This window comes from Rattus norvegicus, chromosome X (assembly GCF_021556685.1).
Source record: "Rattus norvegicus strain SHRSP/BbbUtx chromosome X, alternate assembly SHRSP_T2T, whole genome shotgun sequence".
Taxonomy (NCBI): domain Eukaryota; kingdom Metazoa; phylum Chordata; class Mammalia; order Rodentia; family Muridae; genus Rattus; species Rattus norvegicus.
In genome coordinates, this window is record NC_141554.1 from 157,822,014 (window position 1) to 157,832,328 (window position 10,315).

Genomic DNA, 10,315 nt, shown 5'->3' on the forward strand with positions numbered 1-10,315 from the left:
ATTAGTAAGGTATCTAACATTCAGTTAGGCAAGCGTGTTTCTTTGGTCCACATGATGGCTGGTACTTGCTGACAATAATGGCTGACAGAGAAGAAAGCATAATATCCTGTTATGCAAAAGTATAAATACTACAGGCTCCAGCAGCAACCTTTGTATCATTTGGGGAGGACGTTTTCACCATAGATAAAGCCTGTGCCTCTGGGCTGCAAAAAGAACCCAGTCCCAGAGGGGTTAACCATGTTAGCAGTTAGAAAACAACCCCAGGGGATCCAGGGCCTGCGCTTAATCTACCGAATATTTTATTCACGTTAATTCATAACAGTGTCTTTTAAATCCTGGACTAGAATTCAAGAACAGTCAGTGTGTGTGACAGTCATTACTCCTCAGAGACACCCTGTGCCACCAGCTGGGCACCCTTCCTGTGTTCTTGGTGCCACAGCGGCCTCCAGTGGTTGCTTTGAGGAAGCACATACTGTCTCTCTGCTGCAGAGCTGGAGCTAAGCCCAGAAAGGCAAGGCTGAAGGCAGTGGGACCCCTTGGCTGCTTCTGAACCTGGGTTGTGTGGTAGGTCAGAGCCATAGAGCCAAAAGGCACCAATCCAAGTGCGCCCTGGAAACAAAGCACTTCCCTGTTGCTGTGAAGCAAAAACCAGACAGGTTTGTATTTCATCTTTCATTCCATCGTCTAACATATCTGCTGACCCAATTTTACAGATGTTCTCTTCAAAACGGACTCGGCTTTATGAACATTTTTCTATCAAGCTGTGGCAATAGAAATGTCAAAAAATTAAGTCCTTTAAGTAGAACAAGCAACTGCCCGTTCAATCTAAGTTGATTCTTAACCAACCAGTTGGTTGTACATAAATGAATCGTGGGGGGAGGGGGGGATAATTCACTGAAATTAGTAGCCCTCCCCCATCCCACCCCACCCCAGCTCCTCAGCATCAGCTTAGTAACAGTTTCGCTTCATTTCCTATAAAAGGCCATACCTCCGATCCATTATTGAAAACATTCCCGTCCCATAACCTCCTTCATTTTCATATATGTAGCTCAGGGCAAGAGGTTCTCTGCCATGGCTTCCCTTTGATTTGAAAGCAATACAAAGAAAAAAAAAAGGAAATGAGAAATCTAGCACAGAAAGGAGAGTGCTTGGTCCTTACGCACATGTGCATGCCCTCCAGTCACATACAAAGGCAATTTTCCAAATGGGTGGCTGCCAGCTCTCCCTGTTTTCCAGGTTCATTTTCTGGCACTTTCCCAGCTTTGGGCCAACTGCTCTGCACATCATTTTAGCTAAAATCTACCCCTTGGTCATTAACCCCAGGACAAAAACATTGTGAAAGCTGCAGCAGTCCTTATAGGCCCACCCCCACACAGAGGACTTGGAAGTGGGCTTCTAATAGACCTGCCAAACATGGCTCCGATAGCTGCTTCACCCTAGCCAACTACGATCTTAGTCAAGTCACTTACCTCCTCTGGACACTAGCTCCCATTTCAGGGTAGGGAGTTGAGTAGAGATAGGCTCCCAACCCCCAGTTAGTAATTCTGACTATGTTGCCTTTGGCCTGCTGCAAGCACTTTAAAAACAGTTCCTTTCATTCATTAATTTAGCAGACGTAAATGACTACATGTGTCAGGCTCTAGGTTAAAGGCTTAATGTAGAATGGATAAGAAATGCTCCTCTTAGAAACAAAGCAAGGTAATATATGTTGTACTAGAGGAAAGACAGAAATCTGAATGTGTGCACCCTGCTGAACTGGAATGGGAATTTGGGCCACCTTTTTGGAGGTCAATTTGGCACTGGAGTCCACATTTTTAAATGTGTATGCTGTGTTAGAAGTTCCAATGGCTTGATGACTTTAGTTAATGTAAAAAGAAAAGCTGTTCTGCTGTGGTTGTTATTGTTTGGGGCTGTTTACTTTGCTTTATTTTGTTTTTACTGAGTGACTTACAAAATCCTAGGAAAGGCCAAAGATTTAGACCTCAATGTTGGCAAGAACAAAAGTGGTCAGGAAGCTGCCAACAGCTACCATCAAAGTCACAGACACAAAAGAGTACTTAGCAGCAATGCTCATTGCTGCTGAACAATGGTGGCCACCATTTCTACAGAGCCAGGTCACCACTGCTTCCTACTGTAACATGAAGGAGAGCTTAGGTCACAAGTCCCATACCTGCACCCTGGTCCCCTGGTCACATACCTCCCTCACTGGCATGTCCAACCTGTGTCCATGGCCACATATACCCCAGGATAACCATGATTGTGATCCAACACAGTATCATAAATTTACTTAAAACACAAGCTTTTGTGATATTTTAAATTAGATTACATGGTTCCCTAGCATGAACCATAGATATCATAATCTCATTTAGATGTCAAAGGAACATGAGCATCTGACATTTTGTGCCTCCACTCTGACCAGTGGGATCTGCCTCCTGCCCAGTGTCAGGAACTCCCAAAGTAAAGGAAAGCATTTACAAGGTTAGTTGCCAAATTATTGACTCATGTCCTCGATACATGCCTTAGACAAGCTAATTACATTCTTCACGTTTATCCTTTAGAGATACGTTAACACAAACATGCAAAGATGAAGACAGAGTGAAATTCTCCGTTATGATTTGCAATAGGAATGGCACTGGAAACAACCTAACAAATCAGCAACAGGAGTTTAGGGAAAATAAGGCATCCAATACAATGATGAGCCTGTGAAGTGGAAAGTTCTGGTTTCTTTGGAGTCAGGTGTGTCAGATGATGTTTTACTGCGGCAAATGGGAAGGAACATTTGCTGAAGTGGACACAGGTGAAGAGATCTTTCACTAAGGCAGACTTCTGAAAGAACAGTTTAATGAAGAAGACACAGGTGAAAGGATGTTTTGCAAAAGAAAGCTTGCGAAAGGATGCATGATGAAGGGTTCTTTGCTACATTCTTGACATGCATCTATTGGTCTGCCTTATATGCATTTGTTGAGCTCCATTTTTGGGATTCCATAGACAGAAACACATGGAAGAACGTCTGGTGATGTACTGGCAGCTTTTATCACTTCTGCGGACTCTGGCCAATTGGCAGAGTGATGTCAGTTGATACAGACTCATGTGAAGTTTTGCTAAGACAGACTCATATGCTAAGGCAAGACACATGGTAAGGCAAAAAGCATAGAAGACAGGTGATATTTGGAGGGAGTGTATATTAAACTCAACAGACTGTGAGGGGCCTTGCTGGCACTTCTTGTTCTCAAGTCTTTGCTGATCTTCAATTAGTTGAGAGAGGCACAGCCAAGAACTCCTGGTGTCCCTGGTGGTCCCAATTCCTCCTGCTGACTCATGCCGATTCATCTGAGGCCTGACTTTCTGCTAGGTCATGCCACTACTGTTGCTATCCCAATACTACTGAACTGGTCTGCTGGTGTATCTGTGAAGTGTTTGTGAGTGGATCGAGCTGTTGCTGCTGACCTGTGAACTGAACTGCTGATTTCCTGACAACACAGATGGGAGTTGCTCCAAAGAACCTTCCTAAACATGTCCACTTCCACCATATCCTAAAAACCTTTCTTTTCCACTACCTCTGGTAGGTAGTGGGCTAAAGGGGAGGTTAACACATTTAAGAACCCTTATTAAAAATTTAAGATCAACAGGCCTGGAAGAAGACAATAAATAGTACACAGAGGGCTTCACAGCCCTGACCTGGGAAACTGAGGCAAATGAAGTCATTGAAGAGATGAATGTAAAAGCACGTGAGCTGAGACCGAAGAAGTGGGATGCAAATGCTGCAAGTTATAGTATAATTTAGTCAAAGATAAAACTGCCCAAAATTGGAGTAGATTGTAGAATATGTGGCAGGTTGATACAGGCCAAACAAAGGGACTGTCCCAAGGCCAGATTAAAGAAATTTCTATCTGTCCCCACAGTAATGGCAAGTCACTTCCAGGAAAGGCAGGATGAAAGTGCAAGTAGTAGAGAGACAAGAATTAGAGTTCACAAAACCTCTCTTTAGAACTGTGTGAACTGGACAGCACTGCTGCAAGAGTGGGAGAGCAGTTAGGACCACTTTGTGGTTGGAATTAAGGGTCACTCAATCAGATGAGACCCATGCATGACACTGCCAGGGTCGACAAGAATCTGAGAATGCTATGGGCTTAGGAGAGAACCAAATACTAGTGTTGTGCTAAAGGAGTATAATAGGACAATGCATCCTAATGGCATTCTGCTATACCTATCAATCAGTGCTTCTTCACTCAGTCATCATCAGAGAAACTTCTATTACACTTGATGGCAGCTAACACAGAGACCCACAACTGGACAATATATAGAAACTTTGGGACAGTCAGTCGTAAATGGGATGTCCTCACAAAGTTCTCCCTTTAAAGCTGAGGAATCTCTGAGGAAAAAGAAGCAGAGAGATTGATTACAAGAGCCAGAGGAGATGGATGACTACTAGGAAACAGTACCTTCCAGACGCACACATAATCTCACAGAGACTATGGCAGAATGTGCAGATCTGATGGGGTCCCAGTGCTGACAAGGCTTTCTGGACATAGGCGTCCTCTTTTAACTAAGAGACTATCTGCTTTAAAAAGGGAAAACTAGTTTTCTCCATTGGAATCTGGCTGGGTATATTAACCACACTTAACAGTAGGCATTCCAAGGAGTACTTGCTAAGAGAATACAAACTCAATGGTATTTTTGTAGACTTTTTAATCTCATACTGCTTTGGGCATTTTTGCATCACTGGTCTTTTGATTGCATATTACGGTTTCCCAGTTTTGGTGTGTGTGTGTGTGTGTGTGTGTGTGTGTGTGTGTGTGTGTGTGTGTTGTGGTTTCTCACTTTTGTAAATTCTGATTTGTTTTTGATTTTCTTTGCCTGTTCTTTTTATTGAGAGGGGTGGGGATGGAGTTGGGAGGGTTGGGGACGTGAGAGGGATCTGGGAGGAGTCTGAGAAGAGGAACCCATAATTAGAATATATCATACAAAAAGGTTTTTTTACTTAAAAATGGGAGAAGGGAAGAAAGGAAATCATGCAAAATAAAAATCATGTTTTAAAATTAGAATGTAGGAAATAAAAAGGAGGAAGGTTATGAGTATAATATATTTTGGACATGGAAGAAAAGTTATTTCAAGTAAACATTGGTGATAGTGGTTTTGTTTTTATTGGTTATCCTGGAGTTTAAACTAATGGCTTGGTGCAGAAAAGACAAACATTGTACACTTTGTCTTATCACCAAGTTTTGTTTTACTTTCTCAAAAATTTGAGACAAGGTTTAACTAAATTGCCCAGGCTAACCTTGAACTCTGTAGCCCAGCTAGGTCTTGACCTTCTGACCCTCTTGCCTCTGCCTTTCTATAACTAATTATTTTCTTATAAGTAAGGAATATATTTTTTTAAAGAAATCACCTGGTATAACTCATCTTCTATAAGGAAGAAAGCCTGGATAGGAGAGGGCACCCAGAAAATAGAAAGAAATCCAATTGACTACCACTAGAGAAAAACTATAATTCTTTATTTGTATTTGAATATTTGCCCTCACATGTGAGCAAGGCTAAATGAGCTGCACAGTTGGTGTGTGTGTGTGTGTGTGTGTGTGTGTGTGTGTGTGTGTGTGTGTGTGTCTACACCTGCATAACAATAATAAAGAATAAGAAACTGTGAGTTTAAGGAGTAGGGGTAAACACAAGAGGAATTAGAGGGAGGAGAGAAAAGGGAAATTATGCAAATATAGTAATCACATATGAAATTCCCAAAAGTAAAAAAGCATATTTTTAAAAGAAAGAAAAATGTGGGAGCTAGAGAGTGGTTCAGTGGGTAAGAGCACTGACTGCTCTTCCAGAGGTCCTAAGTTCAAGTCCTAGCAACCACATGGTGACTCACAACCATCTGTAATGGGACCTGATGCCCTCTTCTGGCGTGTCTGAAGACAGTGATAATGTACTCAATTATATAAAATAAATAAATCTTAGAGAAACAGTATAACAATTCATAACTGTGGTTAAAAACTCAATTTAAAAAAGTGACTGGAGAGATGGCTTGGAAGGGCAATAAATCAGGGCAAGGGTTTGTAAATGCCAACATAGACCTGTCCCAAAACTTCTTACCCACATAAGTCACAGTCTCTGGATTTTCCAGAAGGAAAAAAACACAAAGTGGCTAATCCCAGGCTTATCTTAATTCTTGCTTCCTTAGCATGTGCTAATATTGCACTAGATCTTAGCAGTGAGACTGCTAAGTGGCCCTGCCAGTGGCCAGTGCCTTATTCCTGAGGTTAGTATCAATGATGCCCTACCTCTAGCCAACCTTAACTATCTTCATTTCTCTGATGAACTTTTCTTGCATCAGAGGATAAGGGGCTTTGCCTATAATCCAGAATCTAAAATAGCATCTTTGTCAGGCAAGGTAATCTCAGCACTCATGGTTGCTGAGCCAAAAAGATTGTCATGAATTTGAGGCCAGCCTTGGCTACACAGTAAGACCCTGCCTCCCAAAACTCAAAATCATCCTTTTCTTGTATTATGAATAAGAGTGGTTTCAGGTAAAATTTGAAGTTACAACTGGGAAACTCTAAACCCCACCCCCAAAAAAGGCTTGACAGTGGCCTCCTACCCACATCAGACTGGCATGCATTTTATCAAAACTTCAAGTAAATACATGGCATCTGCTACACCTAGTGCATGAAGGAACAAGGAAGCTACCTGGAGCTTTCAAGCATGGGGAAAGCGAAACCTAAGAGCAGTGAGAACTCTGACACATAGCAGTTGTACTGATGACTTATATATTATTAATTTTTAAATGCATAATAAAATTTGAGATTTTTTGTCAAAAATAGACTGGTGTGGGGAAGGTGGTAGTTGTAACTATTAAACAATACCTGCCAAATACCATGGAAACAAACTATGCTGTAGCCAGAGGGTAGCATGCTTCTAAAGCAGTTGCTTAAGTTGTTCCAATTCCCTGGCTTGATCTCCAGTTCTGAAAAACTAAGTATCTTGTTATTCAAGCTGTGACAGCACACATCTGTGAAGGTTGGAGTATACTGAGCTTGGGGTCAACCTAGGCAACATAATAAAGCCCTGTTTCCAAAACTACTTATATTACACTTAATCGTAATTAAGACTGGTAGACTCCAGCTATGAAAAGTAAAAAATGTCCGTAGTTACACATATGTACATGGACACACAAGAGAGTAGAAATACACAAAGATGTCAGCATTAGTTATATTCTGAAGGGTCAGTATAATTTTTAGTGTTGTCACATTGATAAAATACAGAATTGCCTGGGAGATGGACTTCTGGGCATGCCTGTAAGGGGTTATCTTGCTTACAATAACTGATGTGGAGAAAATTCATGTGAACTCTGAGCAGAACCATTCTGTCTGAGGATCCTGAACTGTATATGTACAAAGCAAGCAGAGCTCTAACCCATATGTATTCATTATTCTCTCCTGACTTTTGTGGAATATGACCAGGGTTCCAAGACCCTTGTTAAGACAAGGTTTGGGTTTTATTGCTGTGATGAGATACCATGACCAAGACAACAATTATACGGGAAAACATTTCATTTAGGGCTGGATTACATTTCAGAGGTTTAGTCCATTATCATTAAATGGGACGCATGGCAGCACGTGCAGGCAGACATGGTGTTTGGGGGAAATAGTTGAGAGGTCTACATCCAGATTAGCAGGTTACAAGAAGAAAGCGACACTAGGCTTGGGTAAAGAATCAGAGCTTCCAAGGACTAAGCCACTACCCAAAGACTATACATGGACTGACCCTGGACTCTAACCTCATATGTAGCAATGAATAGCCTAGTAAGAGCACCAGTGGAAGGGGAAGCCCTTGGTCCTGCCAAGACTGAACCCCCAGTGAACATGATTGTTGGGGGGAGGGTGGTAATGGGGGGAGGATAGGGAGGGGAACACCCATAGAGAAGGGGAGCGGAAGGGGTTAGGGGGATGTTGGCATGGAAACCAGGAAGGGGAATAATAATCGAAATGTAAATAAGAAATACTCAAGTTAATAAAGATGGGGGAAAAAAGAATCTGAAACCTCAAAGCCCACCCCCTGTGACATAAATCCTCCAACAAGGCCACACCACCTAATAATGCCACTGACTTTAAGCATATGGAGCCATTTTCATTCAAACCACCACATTTCCACTCATTGGCCTGCACGGGCTTATAGCCACATCATAAGCAGAAATGCATTCAGTCTAACTTTAAAAGTCCCACAGTCTATCGGTCTCAACTCTGTTTAAAAGTCTAAAGTCAAAGTCTCTTCGTAATCTCTTAATTTTAAACCCTGTAAAAGCAAAATCAAAACTTCTAATATATAATATATATATATATATATATATATATATATATATATATATATATATATATATAATCTCCATTCTAAAAGGGAGCATAGTGAGAAAATACTGGACCAAAGTAAGACTGAAAACCAGCTGGGCAAACTCCAAACTCTGAATCTCCATGTGTGACATCCTTTAAGCTTTTTGGACTGCAAAACATTTCTCTCTCCTGGATGGGCTGGTTCCACACCTTGTTAGCAGCTTTCCTCAGCAGGTATCCCACAGCTCTGGAATTCCCAACATTCTGTAGTCTCCAACACCATACAGACTTCACCTTCACAGTTTCACACAATGTCCTCTCTGTCTCCACACAGGGACACACCTGACACATTACCTGGCCTCAGCAACTTTCCTTAACTGCAGTGGGAAATTCCATAGCCCCTTTCTTGTATCCTTGACTCTAAAAGCACAACTACTTGGCCAAGGCTCCAATGGTCTTTGCTTGCTGCACTTGAACTTGGCCCCCTTGTTTAATTACATTGGCATCAGCTGTTCCGTTTCTGACGGTTTCCTTCATGCCTAAGATTGGCTTTCCTAAAATTTGATCTGTAGGCCAGCCTGGCATAAAACTCACACATCTGCCTGGCTCTGGGATGCTCAGATTAAAGGTCTGAAGGCCTGGACCTAAACTTTTGATTTCTTTTCACAAGAAGGAAGTTTAGCTGGGTAGGATCTTGCCCTGAGATTGCCACTCCATTTATCCCACATAATATCAGGCTTTCCTTTAATGTGCTTATCTCCTTTAACATGGACTTCCTGGTGACCCCTTTCTCCTCCAATGGTACATTTGGTATTCTTCTTTGCTCTGCTTGCTCCTTTTCATTATAGATCTGCATAAGAATGAACACCAGTAAGCACACAACATTGTCAATACTAGGCTGTTTTGAGATTTCCTCTGCCAACTCAATTAATCTAAACTCTTCAACTTAGCCTCAGGCAAACTTTTTGTACAAGGGCAAAAAGCAGCCACATTCTTAGCCAAAATATTATAAGAAAAGTCTTTAGGCCACATACAAATATTCTTCTCCTCTGAAACGTCTTGAGCTAGACCCCCACAGTTCAAATGTCTCTCAGCACTTCTGTCTTCCAAGCTCCTACTAGGATGAACTACTAAGCCCTACTTAAAGTGTTCAGCTGCTTTTCTAATCTCAAAGCCCACATTCCTCCAAACAAAAGCATGGTTAGACTTATCACAGCAGGACCCCAGTCGCTGGTAACAACTTCTTGTTGCTGTGACAACATAACCACAGCAACTCTTATAAAGGCAATCATTTGATTGTGGCTGCCTTACATAGTCCATTATTGTCATGGAGGGAAACATGGCAGCATATAAGCAGACATCTTACTGGAGAGTTCTACAGGCAGCAAGAAAAGAGAAACATGGGGTTGGGGCCCTGGGTTCGGTCCTCAGCTCCAGAAAAAAAAGAAAAAAAAAAAAAAAGAAAGAAAGAAAAGAGAAACACATTAGGCCTGGTAAGAGCACTTGAAACTTCAAAGCTCACCCCCACTAACATAGTTCCTCTAACAAGGCCTCCCAATGGTGCTACTTCCTATGTGTCTAAAGGGACCATTTTCATTCAAACCACTACACTCCCGATACCTTGGCTTGTACTTCAAGATGAAATGGGAACTAAAATAAGCCTTCTTCCCTTTTGTTGCTTTTATCAATGTATGCTGTCACAACTCCAAAGGAAATAAAGGAAACTGGAGAGATGACTCACCAGTTAATGGCAATGATTGCATTTCTAGAGGAGCTGGATTCAATTCCCAGCACCCACATTGCAACTAATGACATCTGTAACTGCAGTTCCAGGAGATCCAAATCTTCTTTCTGGCGTTCAACAGCATCAGGCACATATATGGTGTACAGACATACACACACAGACAAAACATTCATATACATAAAATTAAAATAATTTCGAAAGAGCAAGTGAAAAGAAAATTATACAAATTCTAGGTTTAGAAATATAAAAT